The sequence below is a fragment of the Pongo abelii genome, chromosome 9 (genome assembly GCF_028885655.2).
Source record: "Pongo abelii isolate AG06213 chromosome 9, NHGRI_mPonAbe1-v2.0_pri, whole genome shotgun sequence".
Classification (NCBI taxonomy): Eukaryota; Metazoa; Chordata; class Mammalia; order Primates; family Hominidae; genus Pongo; species Pongo abelii.
Window position 1 is genome coordinate 10,645,043 of NC_071994.2, and position 24,753 is coordinate 10,669,795.

Below are 24,753 nucleotides of genomic sequence, written 5' to 3' on the forward strand. Positions count from 1 at the left end.
AGCCCATTCAGTAGACAGTGAGCCCCTGTTTTGAAGGTGGGGGCAGAGGGGGAAATGGAGCCCTCCCAGGGTAGCCTGGGTCCATGTGTCACTCACCCCCACCTCCAGCTGTGCCTGGGTGTGGCCCAGGCCAGAGTGAAGATGGAAGCTCCCCTATCGCTGGTCCTTGCCAGCTTCCCTCTTCACGCCCTCCCACCCTCCAGAGAGGATCCAGGCCCTGGCTGATGACAGAGGAATCGTCTGGCCACCCCAGAAGCTGCCGCTGGCAAGCAGGAGGCGAGGTAATTGGCATCGCTGGCCAGGGAGCAGGAAATGAGCGGTTGCAGCCGGCGTGGAGCGGGAAGCTGTTCAGTGTCATGGGCCTTATCTGGGAACAGGCTGCCCAATTACAGGGCCGTGCCCGCTGCACCCGGCAGCTGCCGGCTCCTCCACCACCCCCTCTTCAGTGTCCTCGTGGCATCTCCCAGGCCTGGGCATCTGCTGCCCCTTCCAAAAGGCACGAGGCAGCTGCCTGGGAAAAGGCTGACCTGCCCTTCGCCCACCCAGGTGGCAGCTACAGGTGCCCCCTCATCAGGCCTGGCATACAGGGGAGGACCCCCCCAGCCCTCCTCACCAGCAGGTGACTGTCCGGGCTAAGCCCTGCCTGGGCTGCCTCCTCTAAGCATCCCTTCGGGTGGGGGCTGAGATGGGCACCAAGGAGCACAGCAGAGCCGACAGTAGTCCCCAGCTGCTTATCTGAGAACACCCTCGGGGCAGAAGCAGGTTACCCTGCTCAGATGCCCACCTCTCTACCAGCCCCAGAAAGAGAGGATTAGTCATTTCGTGGGTGAACAGCATTCCACTGTCTATCCCAGAAACACAGTCGCCGGGGGCTGCAGTAAGGTGTCATGGATTAGGAAAATAGGCCTGTAATGGGTTCGCAATTTTTCCTAGTGCAGCCCAGTGTCGCAGATTACATTGCACATTACTCAGTGGCTCACAGATGGTGGCAGGCCAGCTGTCCCAGGAGGCTGAGCACAAGGTGGGGTGGCAGTGGCAGCGTTGTCTTTGGAACCCAGGGGTGGCACGGTGAAAGAAAACAGGCTTTGGGGTTGGACCCACATGAGTTCAAATCCTGTGACCTCACGAATTCGTGCCTCAGTTTCTGCATCTGTAAAGTGGGGGTGCTGCTGCCTGCTGGACCCGCGAACATGCACAGCACCGAGTACAGAGTAAGCGCTCAACAAGTGGCTGTCCCCTTCCTCCTCCTGGGCCGTGTCAGGCACCCCTTTGTGGGAAGGTCTCCCTCAGGTCTGGGTACAGATAGAGTGGGGGAGCAGACACCCTGGGGACCCTGTAGCCCCCTCTCCTGACCTTGATCTTCAAGGGGTCCAGGCTCTTGGATGTAGGTCCTGCTCGGGCAGTGACCAGCCAGATGGCCTCAGGATGCCAGCCCCTCTCTCATCTGTAAAATGGGCGTGGCAGCTGTTTGGCCTGGAGAGCTGGGCTTGCCTCCACGCCAGCCTTCCTGGCTGGCTGGGGCTTCCTGAGGGGAGGGACTGGGTCTGGCCTCTCTCTGTCCTTGGAACTGGCATGAGCTGGCACCGTGTGTGTCACTCCCCATGAGGTTTTAAATCTGCCTTGGTAGGTGAAACTGTTCACCAAGCAAGAGCTGTGCACATACAGTGCGGATGAGGGGTCCCTGCGGCCTGAGCAGAGGGACCCCACCTGCTCTCAGTCTGCAGGGAGGAACCACCAATGGACTGTCCCGTCCCCCACATTCAGCCCCCAGCCAAGCTGGTCCCAGAGGCTGCCCTTTCTCCCAGCCTTATAAACACGGGGCTGGCTGTGGCCCAAAGTGGCACAGGGGCACCCGGGTCCAGCAAGCACTCAGGGAGCCGATGAACACACAGGAAACCCTGTTTCGTGAGAGCTGGTGCGATGCAGGCTGGCCTGCAGGGAGGCCCGGAGCCTGGGAGCCCAGGGACGGCTTGCTTAGGGGGTTGATACCGGCGCAGAAGCTGAAAGGAAGGGCCAGGGCTGTCCCCGGGCTGGGTGGGGAAGCTGGGGGCAAAGGAGGGGCTGTCCTGTGGCAGTGTGTGCCTGATGGGTGCAGACCAGCTCCGTCCCTGGTACCTTGGGTCTAGGGAGTGTAGATGAGTTTAGAAGGCGGAGTGGGGGTCATCCCAGAGGGTGGGACAGGCCTTCCACCAGCCAGACCCCTTCCTTCAGCCCAGGGTTCGCACTACCCCATCCCATACCAAGGGGTCCCCAGGATGGGCCTCACGCCCCTGCCGGGTTCTCTGCTATCCCCTATGAGTGCTGCTGGTGGGCACAGCCCCGGGTGGTGCCTGTCCCCCGTGACCTGTCAGCCATGTTTCTCCATCACAACCAGCCCTGGCTGCTGCCATCCGGACTCAGGGCTGGCCACCCTGGGCCGCAGCCTTTGGGGCGTGAGGTTTGGGCCGGGCCCCCGGCTGTTGCCTACAGATGGAGACCCAGGCTCTGTCTCTCCGTCCGTCTGTCTTCTCTCTAGTAGAGCCTCCTGTTCCCACAGCTGCTCCCCCTTCCTCCCCACCCTCCTCCCCTCAGGCAGCCTGGTTGGGCTGTGGGTGTGAATTTCCACTAGGAGAGGGGGCCTGTTCATTCTGGCACTGAAGCAGAGTCTAGGCGGGGGTTGTGGGGGGTAGCGGGAGGAGCAGGAAGCAAAACAGGGAGGGGCTGCAGCAGGGACCCTGGAGACAGGCTGAGGCCCAGCTCCCTCACCCTCTCCCATGGGCCCACCTGCTGCAGCTCCTCCAGGGAAGCCAAATGGGCAAAGACACCCAGGCATTTTTGCCTGCACAGCCCAGAAGATGGGAGCAAAGTGGGCGGGGGTCCCAACTGCCGGGGCTGCATATTGCCAGAGGGTGGAGTGGACTCCAAGCCCCCTTCCTCCTCCTGTCTTAATACAGCCTCCTGCCAACCTGGCCCACAGGGAGGACAAACTGTGCTCCCATTCTGTGGACAAGAGGCCCGAGGCACAGAGGACCGACAGTGTGTCCCTCCCGGGAGCTCCCCGGGTGCTGATACGGCTGTCGGCTGCAGGCAGCATGGCATCTGTCCCCTGCCTGCTGTGCCCTGCCTGCCAAAAGCCCTGGAAGGACAATAGCAGACCCAAGAGTCACCGGCCTGGCCTGGCGCTAAGAATGGTACCCAGAAAGAGGCTGAATCCCACCAACCAGCATCATCTGTATGAAAGGGGAAACTGAGGCAGTGCAGAGGAGCAGGGAATCCCCCTGCCACTCCCTCCCATGGCCCATCATCCATCCATCCATCCGTCTGTCCACCCATCCATCTGTCCAGGCTATTTATTCCTGGTCTGACATGCAGGCCCAGGGGAACAGAAGCAAGAGATGATGTCCCTGCCTCTGCTGGGCTGGCTCCCTCGTGGAGGGGCAGAGAAAGTCCCCTTGTGCTCCGTGCTGGAAAGGACACCAGTGAAAGGTTCCCCAGCTCCTCTTTAGCCCCCTAGTGGGGCAGGGGAGCCACTTAGGATGGGGACAAGCAGACCCTGGGCCCCAGGAGCTACCTGCCCCGCCACTAGCTCCCGTCCCGGCCTGTGCAAAGCACCCATCCCCCATGGTTTCTTGTGAATGAAGGGCAACTCCACCCACCCAGAAACCGGGCTGCTTCCAGCTGGTATTTAAAGAGATGTCTCTGAGTGTGATGATGGCATTTGTTCCTGTCTCCCGCCCACTGCATGGTGTCCCGCTCAAGGCAGATTCGAGGCAAAGCTACTGGCTGCCCCTCACCCTGCTCCCGGCCCAGAGGAGCACCTCCTGCAGGCTGGGCTCCATGCCAGGCCCTGTGCTGGGCATGGTGGATCTGGGGACAACTAAAGCCCAGGGCTGCTCTCAGGACACACAGGTTGGCGGTGATGAGGGTCACCTTCTGGACCAGGCTGGGGGAATCTGGGAGGGCTTCCCGGAGGAAGGGCTGTCATCATGGGAAAGAAAGGAAAAGACTGGCGGAGTCTGGATGGTAGTGGGGGTAGGAAAGGGCTGGTAGGAGATCCTGAGCCATCCCGAGAAATTCAGCAGCGAGGGGCAGGGGAGAAAGAGGGCGGTCACCAAGACAGAAAGAGTAGTGGGGGTGTTTGTCATGGGAGATGCTAGAATTCCCTTAAAAGCTCGCTAGAAAGTACCACCCAAGGAAGGGGCGGCCACTCGAGGAGACAAGATGAGTGACACAGGAGGACCTGTCGAGGCAGGAAGGGGCTGGCCAGGCGGGGGTTCAGGCAGGAACAAGAAAGTTTGAGGTTGTCTCTCTCCTCACAAGTACTCCACCCATTTTAAAGATGAGGAAATGGAGGCCCAGGAACTATGGCTTGCCCTGGTAGATGGACCAGCCTGGGGCCTGCTGCCTGGCTGCCACTCTGCACCCCATCAGACACCTCTGAGCAGAGAGAAGATGCAAGGGGTGAGGGCTGCCGAGGGCACCGCACAGTGAACCCAGCACCCACTTTGTTGATATTTACTGGAAACACCCTGGATTTATAGTGCGGTGTTTGCAGAAGAGCTCAAAGCCTATCAGGCTGGCTGCCGAAAGCACTCAGTCTCCTGGAGAAGTGGCCGCTTCTTTCCTTTGCAAACTTGTTAATAATCCCCGTTGTCAGGCAGTTCTTCCTCTGTCTAACCTAAATCTCTCCTGTCATGACTTGAGCCAACTGTCTCCTGAAGCAGGCTGTGGTCTGTCCTCTCAACCCCAGGGAGACCTAAAGACGTCCCCAGGGAGGTTGGGGCCTCCTTTCCGCTTACCCGCCCTGATCCTGGCTAGCTGTGGGGCTCCTGGCTCCTGCCTGGTAGGAGAACTCAGGGGCTGTGGAGCTGGGATCCTCATCCCCATTCGCAGGTGGAGGTGACAGCTGCTTGCTGCCACCAGGGCCAGGGTCTCACTTTCTGAACCACGCAGGAGCGAGGAGTCAACTAGATCACAGTGCAAGGCGCCCAGCACGGTGCTGGAGCGCAGGAACAGCAGCTCCGTGCCATGCAAGGATGACTCCGAGCCAGCAGAGGTGGTGGGGGGGGATGACGGAAGGAACCGGGGATGCGGCCTTGCATCTTAGCCCTGCCCCTAGCTCCCATGTGACCTTGAGCACTCCCCTCCCCATCTGCGGGCAGGCAAGGGGCTCGGGATGCCGCTATAGGGCTCAACCCCACTGGGCTAGAAGGAACCAAGGCCCAGCAGCCCCAGAGAGCGGCAGGCAAGGGAAGGAGAAAGTAGGGGCTCCAGGCCCCCTAAGCCCCTTTCCCCAGGCAGTCACACCTGCTGAGGACCCCGCTGAGCCAACTGCCCCCTGTAGATCCCCAGGGTAAGGGCCCCACATCCCTCCCGCTTCCTGCTCCCACTCTGGCCCTTGTGTGCTGTGGTGTCTGAGTCCAGGGTTGTCCCTACAGCCTCAGACCAGCCTTGCCTCCCCAACCCAGGCCTGGGTTCCTGGCCACACTCCCATGGGGGCCACAGACATCCCCGGCCCAGCCTGACTCTGCACCTCAGCGCCCCTGGAGGGAGGGCTGGCCTCTAAGTCCAGATCTGCAGGAAACCATGGGCTGTGACAGCCCCAGTTAACAGAGCCCAGCCTGCTTAATCTGCTTCATTAAAGGCACTAATTAATTGGCTTAATTAAAAGGGTAACCTCAAAGCCAGGAAAACTACCTCCTAACGAGGCCCAAGGTGTACTGAGGCAGCCAGCCTAGCAGCTAAAGAGGGGAGCCTCACCTCACCCTGCTCCCCAGCACGCCCACCCCAGGGCCCCAAGCCCGGCCCCAAGCCCAGCCCCAGCTCTCAGTCTGGGGCCTGCATGAGCCTGGTGACTGCACCTTCTTGGTCCCTGCACACCCCTCAGGCAGGCCCAGCGTGCTGGAGGGAATCAGAAGCCCCACATTCGGAGGCTGCAGCGCACTGTTTGGCTGCAGTTGAGAGCCCGGGGTGTAAGTGACCGAATGTAATTATACCCAAGCACAGGCAGGTTGCAGCCGGGGGTGGGGAAAGAGAGATGGCCCTGACCGTGAGGCCAAGCCTGGCCATACTGTGCCTATCTGGAGGGTAGCTGGGTGGAGTAGTGGTGGGCTCTGGCAGGGGCATAATTAAGGCTGCTGGCACCACGGCAGATCCTCACCTGGGCAAAGGGCCCCTGGACCACCAGCTTCCATGATCACAAAGTTCTGGAGTCGGGAGAACCAGGCTTACATCACAACTCCACCCCTAGGAGCTGGGAGGTTGTGGCAGGCTACTTGGCTTCTCTAAGCGCCATTTCCTCATTTGCAAAACACTATCAGGGATGCCCAGGTCGGTTGCCCTCCCAGGTGGGCCCTCCCTGGACTCAGCAGGAGACAGGGCTGGGATTGATTACCATGTCTGCGAAGGGCAGCGGGGGAAGAGTAGAAGCTCAGATACCGTCCTGCTACTGACCACGCTGCCAAACTCAGAAGGGCTAACTCTGCATGTCAACATTTAAACTTTCCCACGAGCTGGGCCCAGGCCTGCCCCTGCAGTCCCAGCAACTGGAGAGAGAGACTGAGGTAGAAGATCGCTTGAGGCCAGGAATTTGAGTCCAGCCTGGGCAGCCTAGTGAGACCCCCATTTCTTTAAAAATTTTTAAAAACTCTTTCCAGGGTCACAGGGAAATAATTCTCACAACTTCTCACATTGTTTCAAGGCCTCACAGCAAAAAAAGTTGTTTTTTTTCCCCCCTGCCCCGACAATGCTTATTTGGGCTTCCTGCCACCCTTCTAGATTTAGAACTGAGCATCCCTGGTTTGGCAACGGGGCTCTGGGTGCCTTGTTGGGAGCCATCCTCTGGCCCCAAGGCCACTCTTTCTCACTACAGGGAGGAGGGCCAGGGCTTCCTCCAAGGGATTTGCTCCAATGCAGGGACTCCGCCTTCCTCCTTCCCAAAATGCCCCCCTAGATACCAGCCAAGTTCATTAGCAAGCCCCCAGCTCTCGCCTGGACCCACTCTCATCCAAGCAGGAATGGCATAAACACATAACACTGTCTGGGCACCAGTGACCTTGGAGTATCCAGTCTCTACTTCTCTTGCAGCCTCCCAGAGAGGAAAGGCAGGGCCCCACGATGGGATGGCCATGGCCCCCAATATCCAGAGGATCCCAGCTAGGCCCTGATGTCCCTGGGGGTGGACAGGCAATGAAGCCATGGCCTCATTGCCTGAGGCAATGGGCACCCTCAGAAGTTGTCCTGAGAGGGACTGGGCCGTAGGGCTATCTGGCCAGCCCACTGTTCAGGGAGGAGCTCACCAACCTCAGCCTCTGCCCCTATAAGCTCCAGGCCGTGAGCTCGGAGAGGGCTGATGTACACACTGCCACCAGCCCACCGCCTGCTCCACCCAGGAATGGCAGTGGTGGCACAAGGCCATCTGTCAGACCCGGACAGATTTAGTCTCTGCACAAATAGCTGTTAGCCTGCCCGGCCAACATCTCTGCCGCCCAGGAGCCAGGAGCGAGGCTTCCGAGAGGGTGCCCCCGCCCCACAACAATAAGACTCAATCAGTGCCACCCTGGGGAGGGTGGGGCCACCATCGCTGTCACCACTGAGTGTCAGGCCAAGCCGCCAGAGTCCCTGCTGCCTCCCTAGCTCGTGACCACACACACCCACCCCACCACCACATCAGCACCCAGAGGGCCGTCAAGGCAGGTGTCTGCCCAGAGCTACTTCAAAAGAGGGACCAGCCCCTCCCCTCCCCTGATTGGGCACCTACATGGGGTAAGGCTGCTGCCCACATCATCCTGTCTTCGCACCCCTGGCCCCATGTCACAGATGACAAAACTGAGGCCTAGCAAGGTGGCTAGGTGAGTGGTCAGGGGGCCTCAAACCTGGGGCTTTGGGGGCCACACCCACAGGCAGCATCCATGGAGTGAACCTCTCCCCCAGATGGGTGGGGCACAATACTTGAGCCCCAATCCTTGGAATTCACCAGGCTATCCCCCTGGGCAAGGCTGGTCCAGAGAATTCAGGAGTGGGGCTCAGGGGACAGGCCTGGCTGCCTGCAACAAGAAAGTCTTGGAGGGTCAAGAAAAGCAAGGCTGTGTCCGGGCGTGGTGGCTCAGGCCTGTAATCCCAGCACTTTGGGAAGCCAAGGCAGGCGGATCACCTGAGGTCAGGAGTTCGAGACCAGCCTGGCCAACATGACAGAACCCCATCTCAACTAGAAATACAAAAATTAGTGGGGCATTACGGCATGCGCCTGTAATCCCAGCTACTCAGGAGGCTGAGGCAGGAGAATCGCTTGAACCCGGGAGGCAGAGGTTGCAATGAGCCATGATCACGCCACTGCACTCCAGCCTGGGAGACGAGAGCGAGTCAGCTGGGCCATGGTCACCGCTGGACAGCCCTCACTGTGTGCCAGGCTTGTCCTTAGCGCTGTGAGGGAGGGCGGTCCTCACCAGGTGACCCTTGGGAACAGAAGCAACAGAGAGGGTACGGGAGCCGAAGCGCCCATGGCCACACAGCCAGGAAGGGGCAGAGTGGGAGCAGTGCCTGGGCATCTGGGTCCCCACCACTGTCACACTGAGGGCTGGCCAAGGGCCTGGCCCCAGGACCCCTATGTGTCCAGCTGCCCCTAGGTGGCCTGCATATTTCAGAAGGGTCAGTGGGAAGAGCACTAAACTCAGTCAAGCTCTGGGCCTCGTGGTAGCTGTGAGTCCTGGGGAGCCACTCATCTCTCGGGGTCTCAGGTCCCTCCTCCTGCAGGGATGGGTCATCGGCCCTCCCTGTATCCGCAGGCTGGGGTCCAGGGAGGGAGGGAGGGGTGGAGTGAGGGGTGGGAGCGGCAGGGTGAGCACGGAGCCTGCACCCGGCTTCCCTGTGGCGCATAAGGACCGAGGGCCTGGTTTCCCAGCCTCCGGAGAGATCTCGAGGGAAGGGCAGGCCATCACCCTCATCATCACTTTACCAGGCCATTTCTTATTAATATTTATAGCATTAATTATTTATAATCTGGCATCCAGGCCTGGCGTGGCCCTGTGCGATCTCTAGGCCAAGAGAGCTCTGAGAAGGTTTGGCCTCCTCCCCAGGGCCACAGCGTCTTGGTCTGGGACATAGCCTTTCTAGAACAGAGCTGGGGGATGGTGGGGTGGGTCACAGCTCAGCCAGGCCCCAGCCCTAGCAATCAGGGAGTCTGCAGAGACGACTTCACTTGTGGGTCCCCACAGGCTGGCGCCCATTTCACAGATGGAAAAACCGATCCCCCTTGGGATGAGAAGGCAAGACACTGGGCTCTGGGGTGTGCAGCCTGCCCCACAGATCACTGAGCTGTCTGTCTGCACCCCCAGCCTCCACCCTCTTCAGCAGGTACCTCCAACCCTGAACCATCAGGATGTCTGTGCGGGAGTCAGCAGGTCCTGCAGGACAGGAAGCCAATAGAACCAGCTGAGCTAGGAGACCAAGACCACTCGGGGAGGCCGACCTTGGAGGTGTGGCCTGGGGAAGGGGCCTCAGTTTCCTCGTACCTCCCCCATAAGGTTGTGAGGATGAAGCGAGTCACGCGGGTAATGCTCGGAACTGGGCCCGGTGCACAGGAAGTGCTCAGGGGGCCTGCTGACCTCCCTGCCCAGGACCGGCCGTGGGCACCGCTGTGAACAGCATAGCCTTTGGGCATCAGCAGGACCCTGTTCAATCCCCAAGGCTTTGGGGATCCTGGGCCGGTCCCTTTTTCGCCTCTCTGTGCCTCAGTTTCCTACTACACAATGGGGTGTTAACAAACACAGTGGTCTCTGGGGATCCTTCCAAGAGTGGGACTATGAATGGGGTGGCTCAGCCCTGAAGTCCCCCAGACCTCTCAGGGGCTCTGTCACTTTTCCTCCACTGTTCCCCACTCCAGTGAACGCAATACCTCACCCACAAAGTGCAGGCAAAGGCCCCACCATCTGAAGGACAAATATGTGATCTGCCCATCACCCACACTGAGGGCAGGAGGCAGCCGGCACCCCAGTCCGTCTCCATGTGATCTGCCCATCACCCACACTCAGGGCAGGAGGCAGCAGGCACCCCAGTCTGTCTCTGAGCATCAGTTTCCTTGGCTCTAAAGTGGGATGACAGGCTCTCCCTCACACCGACTGCTTTGAGGGTCCGGCGCGCTGGCTGGGAGCTCTGTGGGGACAGGGCAAGGGCGGCTTTGGGTCTGCACCATGGGATGGCCCTGGTGCCTGGCCCACCTCGGGTGCTTGGTGGGGATAGCAGCCCCTGGGGCTCAGAATGGGTTCTGGAGTGGGATCCAGCTCCGCCCTTAGAGTTATGGGATCTGGGTCGAATTTCCTAACCCTGCAGAGCCTCGGTTTTCTCATCTCTAAAATGGAGCAAATAACTGCAGGCACTTTGTAGGGCTGCTGTAAGGAATCGGTGATAACGCATAAAGTGCTTAGCGGCAGGAACAGTAAGCATTCCGCTGGGGCCACAGCCCCTGCTGCCATGACTGTTATTAACCATCCTGCTTGACTTCTGCACCTCTCCAAGCCTGAGTCAGGCCAAGGACTAGCCCCCTCCATGGCTGGATCTGGGAGCTGGAAGGGCTCCTGGGTCGCTGGCAACCACAGCCCGGCAACACAGACCACACCCGTCCCAGGCCAACGGAGGGTCCAGAGCAGACCCTCCCCGGGAGGCCCCCAGCCTCCACAGACAAGGGCCTCTGTCCTGCTGACCCCGGGTCAGGGCAGGGACAGTGCACTGGCACAAAGGCTGGGCTCTGTCTGCACCTCCCATGGGGGCAGCTGCCCATGGCGGACTCTCCTGCCACAATGACGCCTTTGAGTAGCTGCCGGCGGGAGCTGAGCTCTCCTCGAAGGCCCCCGGCTCTCACAAGCCCTGTCTGTCTGAGAGGCCAGTGGGCCAGAGAGGCAGCTGTTGTGGGGGCAGGGCCCCCGCCCGGCCCTGCTTCTGGGCCCACTGCCTCCCGCCGGCCAGGGCAGGTTGCAGGCCTGAGAGCCAGGCTGGGCCTCAGGCGGGCAGGGCCTGCCAGCGTCCCCACTCTGAAGTGGTGGCTCAGGCCCAGCACACAGGGCACTGGGAAAGCTCCTATCCACCATCAGGGTCCCAGGAAGTTGCTGCAGGGCTGGGGCTCTGCCTCCCTGCTTCCTTCCTTCCTTTCTTTTTTTTTTTTTTTTGAGACGGAGTTTCACTCTTGTCACCCAGGCTGGAGTGCAATGGCGCAATCTTAGCTCACTGCAACCTCTACCTCCCGGGTTCAAGCGATTCTTCTGCCTCAGCCCCCCGAGTTGCTGGGATTACAGGCACCTGCCACCATGCCCAGCTAATTTTTGTATTTTTAGTAGAGACGGGGTTTCACCACGTTGGCGAGGCTGGTCTCGAGCTCCTGACCTCATGTGATCTACCCGCCTCGGCCTCCCAAAGTGCTGGGATTACAGGCATGAGCCACCGCGCCCGGCCTTCCTTCCCGCTCTTAACCTCAGTTTCCTCATCTGTCAGATGGAGGCTCTAAGTACATCTGGACCACTGTAAAGGTTAAATGTGATCCTCCATGAATGCCAGGCAGGTGACGAGGGCTCAGGGAATGCCAAGCTGGTCACTCCTCCACCTGCTTTACAGCTGCTGGGGGTGAAACGGAATAGGACGGGGACCCCATGGCATGGACCTGGCTTCATCTCCTCCGATTGCTGGGTGACCTTGGCCCAGTGACTGAACCTCCCTGAGTCTCAGGTTTCGCCTTCTTAAAATGGGCTCACGCTACCCACTCCCAGGGCTGTTGTACAAAGAAAGCCATTTATCAGTGAATCTCGGGCCGGGAAGCCTTGCTGGGAGGAGTTGAGGAATCTGACTGCTTCCACAGTTCAGCAGTACCTCGCTGGGGCAGGGGAGGGGGGGCAGCACCACAGGTGGGTGGAGGCAGGCAGAGCCACCTGCACCACCTATCATGAGGCAGCCAATGTCGGGGAGTGAGGGTGGCCTTCCAGACACAGGGAACAGCACATCGAAGGCTCAGAGGTGTGAGCATGCTAGCCGGGGGAGGCACTGGGGCGAGGCTGGTGCATCAGCCGGGGCCATGCTGGGAAGGTCTGAAATGCCAGGCTGAGGGCGCTGGACTTCTCAGGAACCAGGGAGCCACTGATGGTCTCAGAGCTAGTGCGTGACTTGACTGAATTCAAGTTTTTTAAAATGTCCGGCAGTATCTGGCTAGAGGATGGGGAGAGGCAGGGATGGGGAAGACTTCGCATCACACCGTGAATTCCTCCACAGCTTAAAGAACGGGCCAGGCCAGGCGCAGTGGCTCACGCCTGTAATCCCAGCACTTTGGGAGGTGGAGGCGGGCAGATTACTCAAGGTCAGGAGTTCGAGACCAGCCTGGCCAACATGGTGAAACCCTGCTTCTATTAAAAATATAAAATTAGCTGGGCATAGAGGCACACGCCTATAGTCCCAGCTACTTGGGAGGGTACATGATCTTGTACTCCAGCCTGAGCGACGAGAGCAAAACTCTATCTCAAAAAGAAAAAAAGAACAGGCCAGTCAGGAGTGTGCATGAAGCTGACTTGGGCTGGAGCACAGCGCAGGGTCCCAGACAAAGGCCAGCACTGTCTGGGGTCCAGGGCAAGGATAGGACCCAGCTCCCTCCTGTCCCCTTGGGCAGCCTCGCACCCCAGCACAGGGGACACTTTGGGAACCCAGGGCCAGCCTGGCTCCACCCTGCCTTTGTCACCTCTGTAAGCCTCTGTTTCCTCATCTGTGCCCCATCAGGCTCTAGTAGCAACTAAGTTTGCTACTAGAAGGTTCTGCAGGAAGTGGCCCCTGTTCCCTCTTCTGGGGCTTCCTCACTTTGGATGAGAGGCACTGGGGACCCAGTGGGAGTCAGCTGCTCTGGGGGACGGAGGCTCGGGAGGCCAGAGGCAGCACCCACGCTAAGAGAAGCCGGGTTCCCATCCTACCCCTGCCACTCAGAACCTGTGTGACCTTGGCTGCCTGTAACTCAGTTTCCTCATGTGTAAAAAGGGAATAATAACAGTATCAGTGCCCACTTATGGGGATTAAATGAGATACAGTACTGTACGTGACATGTTTAGCACACTGCAGGTCCACAGTGAGTGCTCAGTCATGTTAGCCAGCGTCACTGCTGTTATTGTTTTAAGAGATGGGGTCTTGCTATGTTGCCCAGGCTGGTCTCAAACTCCTGGCCTCAAGCCATCCTCCTGCCTCAGCCTCCCAAGATGCTGGGATTACAGGTTTGTGCCACCATGCCCACCTGTTATTACTATTATTGTTAGTTCTAAATTCCTTCTCATCCCCCAGAAAAGTGAGGTCTACTTCTGGTTTTTGGCATCCAGGGGTACAGTGGCTTATGCAACCACATGGCTGGCCAGCAGCAGGGTGTGCGCCTGCCCTTGAGACCCCAGGAGCAGTCTCTCCAATCTGTACCCTCAGGACGCAGCAAGGTGGCTACCCCAGCTGAACGCCGCTGCTCCCTCGGCAGACCCTCACCCCCCACCTACCAAATTGGGTCCCATAAGTGACCCAGAGGCTGGGATAGGGGTGGTAGAGCCCCCTCTCCAGCTGCCCCACAGCAGGGCCCACGCCGCAAAAACCAGGCTGAGTAAATAATGACATTTCCTCCTCTCTCCTGAGCTGTTCGCCCCTTTCCCTTCCACAAATAAATTATCAACATGCCCAGGTCCCGGCGGAGCAGAGCATAACGCAGGGAACAATGAAAAAGCTTTTAATAGGATTCCAGGAGCTGCTGCCACTCGCTCACGGGCCCTAATGGAGATTGCTCCGTGACCGCAGGCCGCCAGCACCCTCCCGGGCCCCCTCGCCCACCGCCCGCCCCACTCCTCCCGAGGGCACCAGCGGGCAGCGAGGCCCAGCTGGGCCACCTGCTGACGTCACAGGCCAGCGTCTGGGCTGGAGAGAAGTGCTTGGCCGAGGCAGAAGCACATGCCACCCACCACATGCACCCGGACTGCTCCCCCTCAGCCTGCACTGGCCTGACCGCTCACAACGCCTCTGCCAAGGCTGTTCCCCTCCAGGAATAATGCCCTTCTGCCTGGCTCCAAGGTGCAAATGACACCTCCCTTATGAGGCCTTCCCTGATTCCTCCCTGACACATGTGTTAAATGACATCACCTACTGTCAGTACCAGCCCCAGGCCCAGCACACAGTGGGGCCTCAGGAAACGAAGGCAGAATCCAGGCAGGGAAGAGGAAGCAGAGGCTCTTAGACCACAGGAGACAGCCCAGAGGTTCTGGGCAGGTCCCCAGCTTGGGAAGGGGTCTGGTGAGTGGGGAGCATGACAGATACCAAAGCTCAGGACCTGGTGACCGGGCAGTTACTTGTCGTCTCCGTGCCTCAGTTTCCCATCCTCCTTTGTAAAGGACCCAAGTTCACCCTAATGAACGTGGTTCCCCTTCCTCTGTGTGACCTTGGGCAAGTGACTTCGCCACTCAGTGCCTCAGTTTACCCCTGGGGTAAGATCAGGATAATAGTGCCTACTTCATAAGTTGCTGGGGGAGCAGGCGCATTGTCTCACACCTGTAATCAGGAGGCCAAGGCGGGAGGATCACTTGAGGCCAGGAGTTCAAGGCCAGCCTGGGCAACATAAGGAAACCCTATCTCTGCCAAATTAAAAAATTAGCCAGTGTGGTGGTGCGTGCCTGTAGTCCAAGCTACTTGGCCTGCTGAGGTGGGAGGATCACTTGAGCCCAAAAGTTAGAGGCTGCAGTGAGCTATGATTGCGCCACTGCACTCCAGCCTGGGCGACAGAGCGAGACTCCATCTCAAAAAAAAAAAAAAAAAAGTTGTTGGGGGAACTGCCAACCACCAGGTACATAGCAAATGTGATATAAATATCAGCTACTACTGCTGTGTCGATTACTCTCATGTGTTGTAGGCTGGGGGGGTTACGAGCATATGCTTTAAGATGCCATGTCCTGGGCCGGGTGCAGTGGCTCACACCTGTAATCGCAGCACTTTGGGAGGCTGAGGCGGGTGGATCACCTGAGGGTCAGGAGTTCGAGACCATCCTGGCTAATATGGTGAAACCCCGTCTCTACTAAAAATACTAAAAATTAGCTGGGTGTGGTGGCGGGCACCTGTAGTCTCAGCCACTAGGGAGGCTGAGGCAGGAGAATGGCGTGAACCCAGGAGGCGGAGCTTGCAGTGAGCTGAAATCACACCACTGCACTCCAGCCTGGGCAACAGAGCGAGACTCCGTCTCAAAAAAAAAAAAAAAAGAAAAAAGAAACCCCGTCTCTATTAAAAATACAAAAATTAGCTGGGCATGGTGGCACACACCTGTAATCCCAGCTACTTGGGAGGCTGAGGCAGGAGAATAGCTTGAACCTCTTGCAGACGGAGGTTGCAGTGAGCCCAGATTGCACCATCACACTCCAGTCTGGGCAACAAGAGCGAAACTCCGTCATAAAAAAAAAGAAAAAGATGCCATGTCCTGGCTACGTGACCTTGGTCCAATCACTTTCCTGCCTGAGCCTCAGTTTTCTCTTCTGTGCAATGGGGCTGTTGTGAAGCCTCAGTGGGATTCTGCAAGGTAGAGTCCTTAGCATGGTATTCTATGAAATAAATACTCATCGTATGCAGTAAACACTCAATAATGGCTACAATGACCTCTCTGCCACCCTCAGTGAGCAGAAGGTGACATTTGAGCCCCATGCTTTCCCTTTCCATGATTTGACCTCTAACCCCTCCCACACCTGCTGCCTCCTAACCCTTGCTGCTCTCCAGAGCCCTCCAGAGCTCAGCTCTCCCCAGCTCCCCCAGGAGTCACCCACACCCCAACTTGCCCTTTTGTCACAACCGGGCGGTTAGAGTCCACTGCTCCCTGATACATTCCACCTGCTACTGCATGGGCCTCAGACCTCGGGGCTCAGCAGTGCCTCACAAGCCTTCCTGCCAGAGAGGGTGGGGTCCCGAGGGCAGAAAGCTAGCCTGTACAGCCCTTCTCCAGCCCCTGAGCTCCTCAGAGCCCCGCGCGGGGTCATTATCCCAGCACGTGTCTGGCGGGGCCTGTGCAATGATCCAGAGTAACTACTGGTTCCCACAAAGCCCTTCTGTGGACACAGTCACATGGAGTCTTCATGCTAACCCTGGGATGTCAGCACGTGTGCCATCGTCCTGCTTCACAGGTGTGGAGACAGAGGCACAGAGAGGGTACGTGAGGCGTCCAGGGTACTCAGATGATAAGTAACAAAGGTGGGCTTCGAGCCGAAGTCCATCGACTCCAGAGCTTTCATTTCACAGCCCTGCTGCCCCAGGGTGTGTCCTGACTACCACATGGCACTGGACAGGGCGTGTCTCCACTCTGTGCCTCAGTCTCCCTGCTCTCACAGTGGGAAGAAGATAAACCAGGCAGAGCTTGTCAAGCCAGAAGCCCCTGGAAACTGGGGTGTGGCACTACCCAGCCCCTCTGGCTAGCCCAAGCCTGGTGGGGGGGTCTCAGGACTCAGAGCCATGGCGCTGCTCTGAGTGGCAGCTACTAGGGACCTAGTGGTCCAACCCCTTGTCCAGAGGTAGTGGGAAAACTGAGGCATGAAGCACCCCACTGTGACTGGGGGATCAGAGGAGTGTCGTATGGTCTATCTCCCTGGGACCAGTGGACAGCCTAGGAGGCATGCAGCCCCAGTGAGGCAGGGAAGGGCTTCCAAGACCCCCACAGGCCTGGGCACCAGGCCAGTCCCCCATTGGCTAGCCAGGGGGGTGGCCCTACCCAGGGCCTACCTGACTACTGGCTCCGTGGGGTCAAAGGTTCCGCTGCAGGGCTGGCCATCACAGGGCCTCCTCCATTGGAGCAGGGCTTAGGGGAGGGGCTGTCACTCCCACTTCTCATTCCTTCGCACCCACCCATTCCCCAGAGAGGGGCTCAGTCCTGGGCAACAGATGGCCACTGTCTGGGGGCAGGAAGGGCAGGGGACTGCACGGGAAGGGTGGGGCAGCCACTCCAGCCCCTTCCTCGTGGCAGCTTCCAGAGGTGGGGGTGAGATGTGGGTTTCATTCACCTCATAGCCTGGCTCAGGCTGGCTCAGGGAAGACAAGAGAGGAAGGTGGGTTAGGTGTGAGCATGTGTGTGCAACAGTGTGTGCATGAAGGTGCATGTGCGCCCACCAGAGGTGTGAGTGTGGTGCACATCTGTCTCCCCCTCCCGCCTGGTCCCACTGGACTGGGCCACCGCCACCTCCCCTGTGGCCCGCTCCAGGCCTGGCCCACCGTGGCCGCTGCCTGAGAGAGTGAGTGGGCGAAGAAGGAAGGGTGGGCCCCTAACTGCCCCCGACTGAACCCAAGTCCCCACTCAGGGTGGGGCAGCCCAGCCCAGGCTAGGAGCCCAGGGGCTCTCAACCCACTGAATCTCACTCCTGTGCTTTAACTGGGCGGGGCACCCTCAGCCTTGAGGTCAAACTCCCGTGACCCTCTGCGACTTGCCATGTCCCCAGGGCCAGACACCCACCCCCTAACAGCCAGATTCCCTGAACCAAAGCCAGGCCCCCTCTGGTCTGACCAGAGAGAAGTGGAATTGGATCCAAGACCCAAGATGCTATGTCGCTTGAGAGACAGCTCAGTCCCTCGGATTTTGTCCCTAGGAATCCTGATGGGCAGGCTGGACCCTCCACTGCCACCACACCAGCTCCCGAGGTGGTCATTCGGTCCTGGCTGCACCCCTTTTTCCATTCATTCATCCATTCACTCGCTCTGCCCTACACAAAGCCCCAACTCTGCCACCACCCAGAACCAGCCAGGCATCCCCCGACACACCCTCCGGAGCAGCCCCGGGCACCCTCCACACTCGCCTGAGCTCTCCTCTCCTCCTCAGCCCCTGGCTGGCCTCCCCCAGGAAAAGCCCCTCCTGGCTCCAGCACCCAGCAGCATTTTTGAGGACATTTTCCTGAGCAGCATTTCCCAGGCGTCACGGGGGGTGGAGGGGTGGGGGGCGGCAGGAACGGTTCAACAAGAGCAATTTGCTTCTGGAGATAAATGCCGGCTCCTCACGGAAGGCATTCCCTCCTTTCTTTTCTCTCTTCCTCTCTCGCTCACGCTCTCTCTCTCTTTTTTCTTTTTTTCTTTTTTTTTTTTTTTTTACAGTTTGCTAAATCTGTTGTAATCTGGTGCCAACGATTAATTCAGGCAGAAGGAGGGAAAGAGGCATGAAAAAAATACTGCCACAGAGCTGCCTCTGGAGAGCGACATGGGCAGGAATGGCCAGGACTAGCGCCCCGTGACCCCAGTTTTAATCAGAGTTTTAATTAAGTATAAGCCATCCCCAACCAGCCCGGCCACTGCCTCCCTGCCAGCCAGACAAGAGACCCCCGTCTGCCCATGAGGATGCCCCTCGACCCCTCGAAGCAGAGCCTGCTGTACCTGGGGCCTGGCCGGACGTTGGATGCCTGGGTCCTGCGGTCTGCCTGGGAGGCAGTGTCCCCTAGTGGCTAGCTGAGCCCCATACAGCCGGGTCCGGGGCCCTCCAGGACACAGCCCCTTCACTCCCTTCTCCCTCTGCCTGCACCCCAGCCCGCTTCCCTGCACCGGGAACATTCAGGGCTGGGGAGGGTTTCTGTGGACCGTCCTTCATCACTAATAGCTCTCGGTCCACCCAGGGCTACCGCCCCCATCATAAACAAGCTCACATTTGTCTCACAGCCCATCAGATGCTGGGGCAACCTGTCTACGCAGGTGAACACACAGCTCTCAGGAAAAGGGGACCTGGCATCCCAGGCCTAGGAAGCCCACTCTTCCAGAGGCCCACCTACAAGGACAGGCAGAGGGTCCCTGAGGCAGACCCAGGAATCCTGAGAGCTGGAGATGGATGGGCCACAGAGCCCCAGGGAGACAGCCCACCAGCCCCAGCCCTGGCCAGGTGCCTTGAGCCCCTCTGCCCTCCTGCCAGGGGGTCTTCATTGCAGCCCTCTTCATCCATCCTGTCCTCCAGGCCCTTGTTTCTGTCCCTGACCTTCCCCGGCTCCAGCTCACTCTTCACATCTTAACTCAAGCACCCGCTTCCCTGGGAAGTCCCCCTCAATCCCACCCCCCAGCAGGCCCCTCTGTTACTTGACCTCACCACTTTGTGCCTTCAGAGCCAAGGCTTCACGGGGAAGAGGTAGATCTGACTCATGTCTGATACCACATCTGACTGTAAGCGCCCTGAGGGCAAGACACCCACTGCTTTTGCTCCCCACTTTTGTCGCAGAGCCCAGCACTGTGCCTGGCAATAGCTAATGCTCAATGATTATCTCAAGAATGAATGAATGAATGAATGAATGAATGAATGAATGAGCAGGAAAGGAGGGAAGGAGTGAGGAAAGGGAAAACAGAAGAGCCAGGGAGCCAGAGGTGCCAGAGGAGCACAGGTGGGCCAGCCCATTTATCCTCCATGGCTTCAGCCCCAGACTCCCACCCATCCTCCTCCCTGTCCTCTCCCCCACCCTCACTAGCCACCAGCTCTGCAGGTTGTCATTTTAAAACCCAGGGCTGCAGGAATCCAGCAAACAACCTCCACAAAGCAAGGAGAGGCCCCCAAACCCTGACATCATCTGCAGAGCCGCTGGCCCGGGGGAGCGGCGGTGCTCTGGGGGCCTCGAGCGATGGTAAACAGGCAAACACAGGCCTGCACAAACACAGCCTGCTCCGTGGAACCCTCTCGGCGGCTCCAGCTGCTGCCAGAGAACTCCAGGCAGGCTGTCCGGGGACAGGAGGGCAAAACAGGGGTGCTGTCCTTTTCCCGTCTCCTCCCGGCCATCCAGTCTGCCCCACACCGCAGCCCTGGCCCTCTCAGGGTGAGTGTCCCATGGCAGATGACAGAATGCAGCTGCCTTGTGGGCCAGCCAGAGCCTGAACTTTGTCTCCAGGAGAACAACACAGGTTCTGAGGAGGGACCCTCCCCTGCCCCGACCTCAAACACACTTGGAGGGCGGTACACTGGGGACAGCAGCCAGGGCCTGGGGCCTGGGCCTCCCAGAGGCTGGCGCTCTCCTCTGCCAGTGAGCAGGGAAAGCTACGCCCGGGGCAGTCCCCACCCACCCCACTGTAGGCAGTTAGCACCCTCGCCACACCCATGCCCCTTCTTGTCCACCCACGCTCGCTCGCCCACATGCCTCATGCACCCCATCCTATAAGGGGCCTCAGCAAAAGCCCTCCAGCTCCCCCTTGCTCTGGGGCATTTCCCACTGCCCCTTGGGCCGGGTACCAGAGTGGATGGCCCCTGCCTGCAGGGGATGAGGGCCTCCTCAGTCCTCCCTGCCACCCCAAGGCCTGAAGAAGCTGAAAGCCCTTGGCCCACAGTGAACGAGGGGTGCAGACCAGGCAAGGGCCCCACATTGCTAGGCGTGAACTCTGTGCTAGAAACCTCATACGCATCCTCTCAAAGTGGGTGCCTCCCCAAAGTAGGTACTGCTGTTACCCCACTCTAACAGATGAGGAAGACGGGTCACTTGCCGAAGGTCAGCAGGCCAGGTAGAGAAACCCTCCCCAGGAACCGAAAGTCCTTAGGACCCTGTGATGGCATTCTAGTGTCCCAGGAACACGATCAACAGGGATGACTAGGTGGCTGATACCATTTCCAGACTCTAGAGCGGAAGGGCCAGCACAGCCAGACCCACACAGCCCCAGACAGGCCCCATCTCTGAGATCAGGCCATGTCCAGCCCTGATTCTGGGGATGTCTGGCCAGCTGGGGAGGGGGCTGTTAGCCCCATGACTGGGCAGAGGTGGCTGTGCCCAGCTGATCCCAGAGGCCTCATCCTCCCCCTGCACCAGGGCAGCCACTTGACAGCTGCCCCCACGCTGGCCTCTGGGCTCTACACCCACCTCTCCGTCCCTCAACACCCGCAGGGTCAAGGCCACCTGGAGCCCTAGTCCTCTAAGCTAACTTTGAAGCGAGCACAGATGCCACCTGCTCATGTGTGCACCGCCCTTCCCTGCGCCCACACACAGAACACCCAGACATCCTCTCTGTGGGGCAACTGCTGTAAACCCCTGTGCAGGCGAGGAAGCTGGTCCCAGAGGGGAGGCTGCAGGCCCAGCGTCACCCAGCGAATGCAACACAGGCTCAGCCACCAGGCATCAATCTCTACAGAGCTGAGTCTGTACACCCCTGGCAGTGGGTGACCAGTGGGGTGGCAGCACGCCCTCCCCATCACCTCCTTAGAAACAGGCTGGGCGGACCTCCCAGGGGCTTCCATGGGAGGCCTCGGAGATGGGGAGGAGGGGACACAGGGCGCTGCCGCTGAGGGCCAGCGTGAGGATGAAGTCCAGTGACAGCACACTGGCTGGGGGTGGGAAAATCCGACCCCCCGATCCTCTGAAGTCCCTGCAGGTACCCTCAGCCCTTGAGAATCCTCCAGTCCAGGAGCAGGACCACTAACAACATGCGTCAAATGCACTTACAAAGCAGCACCCCAGCTCAGGCTCAGGAGGTGGCACTATCAACCCCATTTTACCAACAAGGGAAACTGAGGCACAGGGAGGCGGAGGGACCAATAAATGGTAGAGTGCAGACATACAGACCCAGGTCTAGGTGAAGTCCAGCAGGCCACAGCTGCCTCGGGGGTGTGGGCTACGGAGCCTCCATGCTGGGGTCAGGGTGCTTTTTACTGAAGAGTATACAGTCTCTGTGTCTGGGAAAGAACATGGGACTGGGCGCGCACACACACACACACCCTGTGCCCATGGCCGACCCTTCAGCCAGATGTGACAGCCCTCAGCTCTTCCTGCCCCTCACACCTACCAGGGCCCCCTCACTGCTGGCCTAAGCTAGGCAGCGTCCCCTCCCAGGCACTGGCCCCCTCAGCTCAGGCCATTTCCATTTTAAACCTTCTGAGGAAGCCCTGAACAGTCGCCCACGGAGTCAGCACCAGCTGACAGGTGATGTCTGCGCCTCTCCTCCCGGGGCTGGCGGAAGAGATGCAGTAGCTTTCAACTCCAGAAACTGGAATCTGGAGCCCCTGAGCGCGGCTGCCTCCCCCGCGGCCGCCGGGCAGAGACAGGGTGCCCCAGCCACCTCCCTCCACAGTGGCATCGTGGGTCCCCCCCACAGGCAGCCTCCTTCCTAACTCCTGAGCCACCTGGGGAGGGGGATGCGGAGGGGCTGGTTTCCATCCAACCTGAGGGCGTAGGGGCCGCGGTGAGGCAGGGCCGTTTTCAGTCACCCCTCACCTCTGTCCCCAGCCTTGGCTGTATTTATTCACATCAGAGCTCTGGCTTGGGCCTCGGGGCCTGGCACACCCCAGCTGGGCTGTATTCTCTCAAAACTGCCCACCCTGGAGGGCCTCGAAGGCCTCCCAGGGCCACCGGGAAGGCTGTGGCAGCTCCCTGGTGTCCCTGCTCCACAACTTTCTCCTCCTCGGGGAGCTCTGATCAGCCACGGTTCCCTGCAGCTGGGCGACAACACTCCCCAGCCTTCCTCCCCGGGGCCTCCAGTGCCCGCGAGGAGGGGCGTGCGCCGCCGGGTCGGGCCACCTCCTTGTCTTGAGAGCTGGGGGATGGGGGGTGCCCGCCGCCCCCCGCCCAGGCACCGTGGTCTCACCGTTCCAGCCCCCAGGTGCACGGCCCCAGCCCCCTCCCAGCTCAGGGCTGACGGTCCACAGCGCGCACAGGGAGGGAAGTTGGAGGCTGCTCATGCCCCCCTTGAAGTCGTTTTAAAAATAAAACCTCGCTCCAACCGTGACTCACGCGGCTGGTGGGGACGGGAGCGCGGCGCCCGGGCCGGCCGGCTGTCCCTGGCCGCGCGCCCTCCTCCGGTTCCCGAGTGCGGGAGCTGGGACCCACATGACCGGCCTGACGCCCCCCACGGGCCAGGCCCCCTCCCTGGGGGCGCAGCGAGGGCTTGGACTAGAGCTCCAGCTGAGCCCCCGCCCTTTCCAGCCTCGGCTCGGGAGAGCTGAGCCGCCGGCCGCGCACCCCGCGCCTCCCCGCGGCGGGGCCAGCGCCACCGCCACTGGCGCTTGGCTCTTGACTCAGGGACCCCCACCCCAAATCCCAAAGGCTGGGCGTCCCGTCTCCCGCCACTCTGGGGCAAAGCCAGGCTGCCTGACCCCGTGGCGCCTCGGTGCCCCCGGGTCCCCGGCCTCCGCCCCGCCGGCTCCGGCGCCCTGTCCCAGACGCGCGGACCCCGACCCCCGCCCGGTGCAGCCAGCCCTACCTGCGCAGCGGCCGGGGAGGCGGGTCTCCTCGGGAAACTTTGCGGTGACGGCTGGAGCCTCAGGGGTTATTCCAAGGAGCGGGCGGGAACCAGAGCCGGAGGGCGCCCAGGGGGGCCCGGGAGAGGAGCCCCCGGCGCGCGGCAGAGCACGGTGGGGCCCGGAGCGGGGGGCGCGCGGCGGCGCATCTGCCCGGCTCGGGCGCCCGGCGGAGCCGCGGGAGGAGTGCGGGGGGTGCGTCCAGCGGCAGGGTGCGTGTGCCCGGGCGGGTGCGCTCGGCGGCGGGGCGGGGGCCAGCGGCGGTGCCCGCGCGAGCGGCGGCGGCGAGCAGGGCGCGGGGAACCAGGCTGTGCGGCCGCCTCTTCCCTCGCGGCGGCGGCGGCGGCGGCGGCAGCGGCGGGGGCCGTGCGTGCAGGCGCGGAGCGGGGAGGGAGGGGAGGAGGACGGGGAGGCAGCGGGCGGGGAGGAGGCGGCGGGGGCGGGGGCGCCGCGCTGCGCACTGGCCGGCGGGACCCGGCGCGGGAGGCTGCGCCGCCGCGCGGGGACTCTGGCCCAGCCGGGGAGAAGCGGCTTCCGCACCCCACTCCCCCGCCCTCGGCTAAACTGGCTCGGGGGAGGGCGGGTGGGGGAGCCGACCCCTCTGGGGAGTGGGGGGAGGGAGGCTCCCAAAGCCAGCCTCCACCGCGGAGGCGGGGGAGAAAGGGGTTCTAGCTCACGCGCCGCCTCCCCAACACCCTCCTCTCCGCACCCACTCATTCAACCATCCCTCCAGCCATCCATTCATTCATTCATTCATTCATCCGTCCACCCATGCATTCATTCACAAACAGGTACCCACCGCCTACTCTGCATGCCAAAGTAACCCCTTCCTTCCTGCCTGGCGCCCCTTCCCTGGGCAGACCCTCTCATCCGCCGCGTGCTGTAAACACCCGGGCGCTCCCCAGCAGTACCCCTCCCACCTATTAAGGGGGCAGTGCCAGGGTCCCATGCCAGCGCCCCCTCCCATCCCCAGCTGACTGTGACCTTGGCCAAGTTGCTGAACCTCTCCCAGCCTCAGTGTCCTGGATTGTGAAATGGGAGCGTTACTACCTAGCTCCAAAGGTTACTGTGAGAGATGAAGAAGACCTTGAATGGGAGGGTGGCTGGCCCAGTGTCTAGCACCTATTAGAGACTGGGAAGATGTTCATGCCTGTGGTGTGGCATCTGGGTGGGGTGAGGGAGTATTTAGACCAGACAGCCTCCTCTTAGCCTGAAAGTCCCCGTGCTCTTGGCATTCGCTGGGACACTAAGTAAGGGACTCTCCCATATACCCAGCCTGGCCTGCCCTGGTCAGACCTCATCACCTTGTCAGTGGCTGCTCTGAGTCCCAAACCTGCCCAGAGCCCCCACCAGGGCCCCAGTGCTCCTGATCCACCCTCAGACCGCCCACAGTCTGGCTGGGACCCCCTCTGCCGGCCCTGCTCTTTGCTGTCCATCGAGGCCTGGAGGCCACCTCCCCTCTGGGATGCCCTCCCAGATCCCCTTGGGGAGGGTCCCCCCAACAGAGACTCCAGCACCTCTCCCCCTCCTTTCCCTGTGCAAACCCAGCCCTCTTGCGCCCAGCCTGGGGACAGACTGGGGCCTAGCCTGAGGCTGCC

At 60.5% G+C, this 24,753-nt stretch overlaps 2 protein-coding genes across 6 annotated transcripts in view; one reads left to right on the forward strand and one right to left on the reverse strand.

Moving 5' to 3' along the window:
- FLRT1 (fibronectin leucine rich transmembrane protein 1) overlaps window positions 1–23,345 on the reverse strand; it is an 87,113-nt gene extending 63,768 nt beyond the window's left edge. The window contains exon 1 of one of the 2 annotated variants that reach the window (XM_054525735.2): window positions 23,119–23,345. The gene's annotated coding sequence lies outside the window, so the exon portion shown is untranslated. The remainder of the gene's footprint in view (window positions 1–23,118) is intronic. The other variant, XM_054525733.2, reaches the window with a different exon arrangement.
- The window catches only part of MACROD1 (mono-ADP ribosylhydrolase 1), a 170,341-nt gene that overhangs the window by 109,665 nt on the left and 35,923 nt on the right, over window positions 1–24,753 (forward strand). The gene's annotated exons all lie outside the window — the stretch shown is intronic.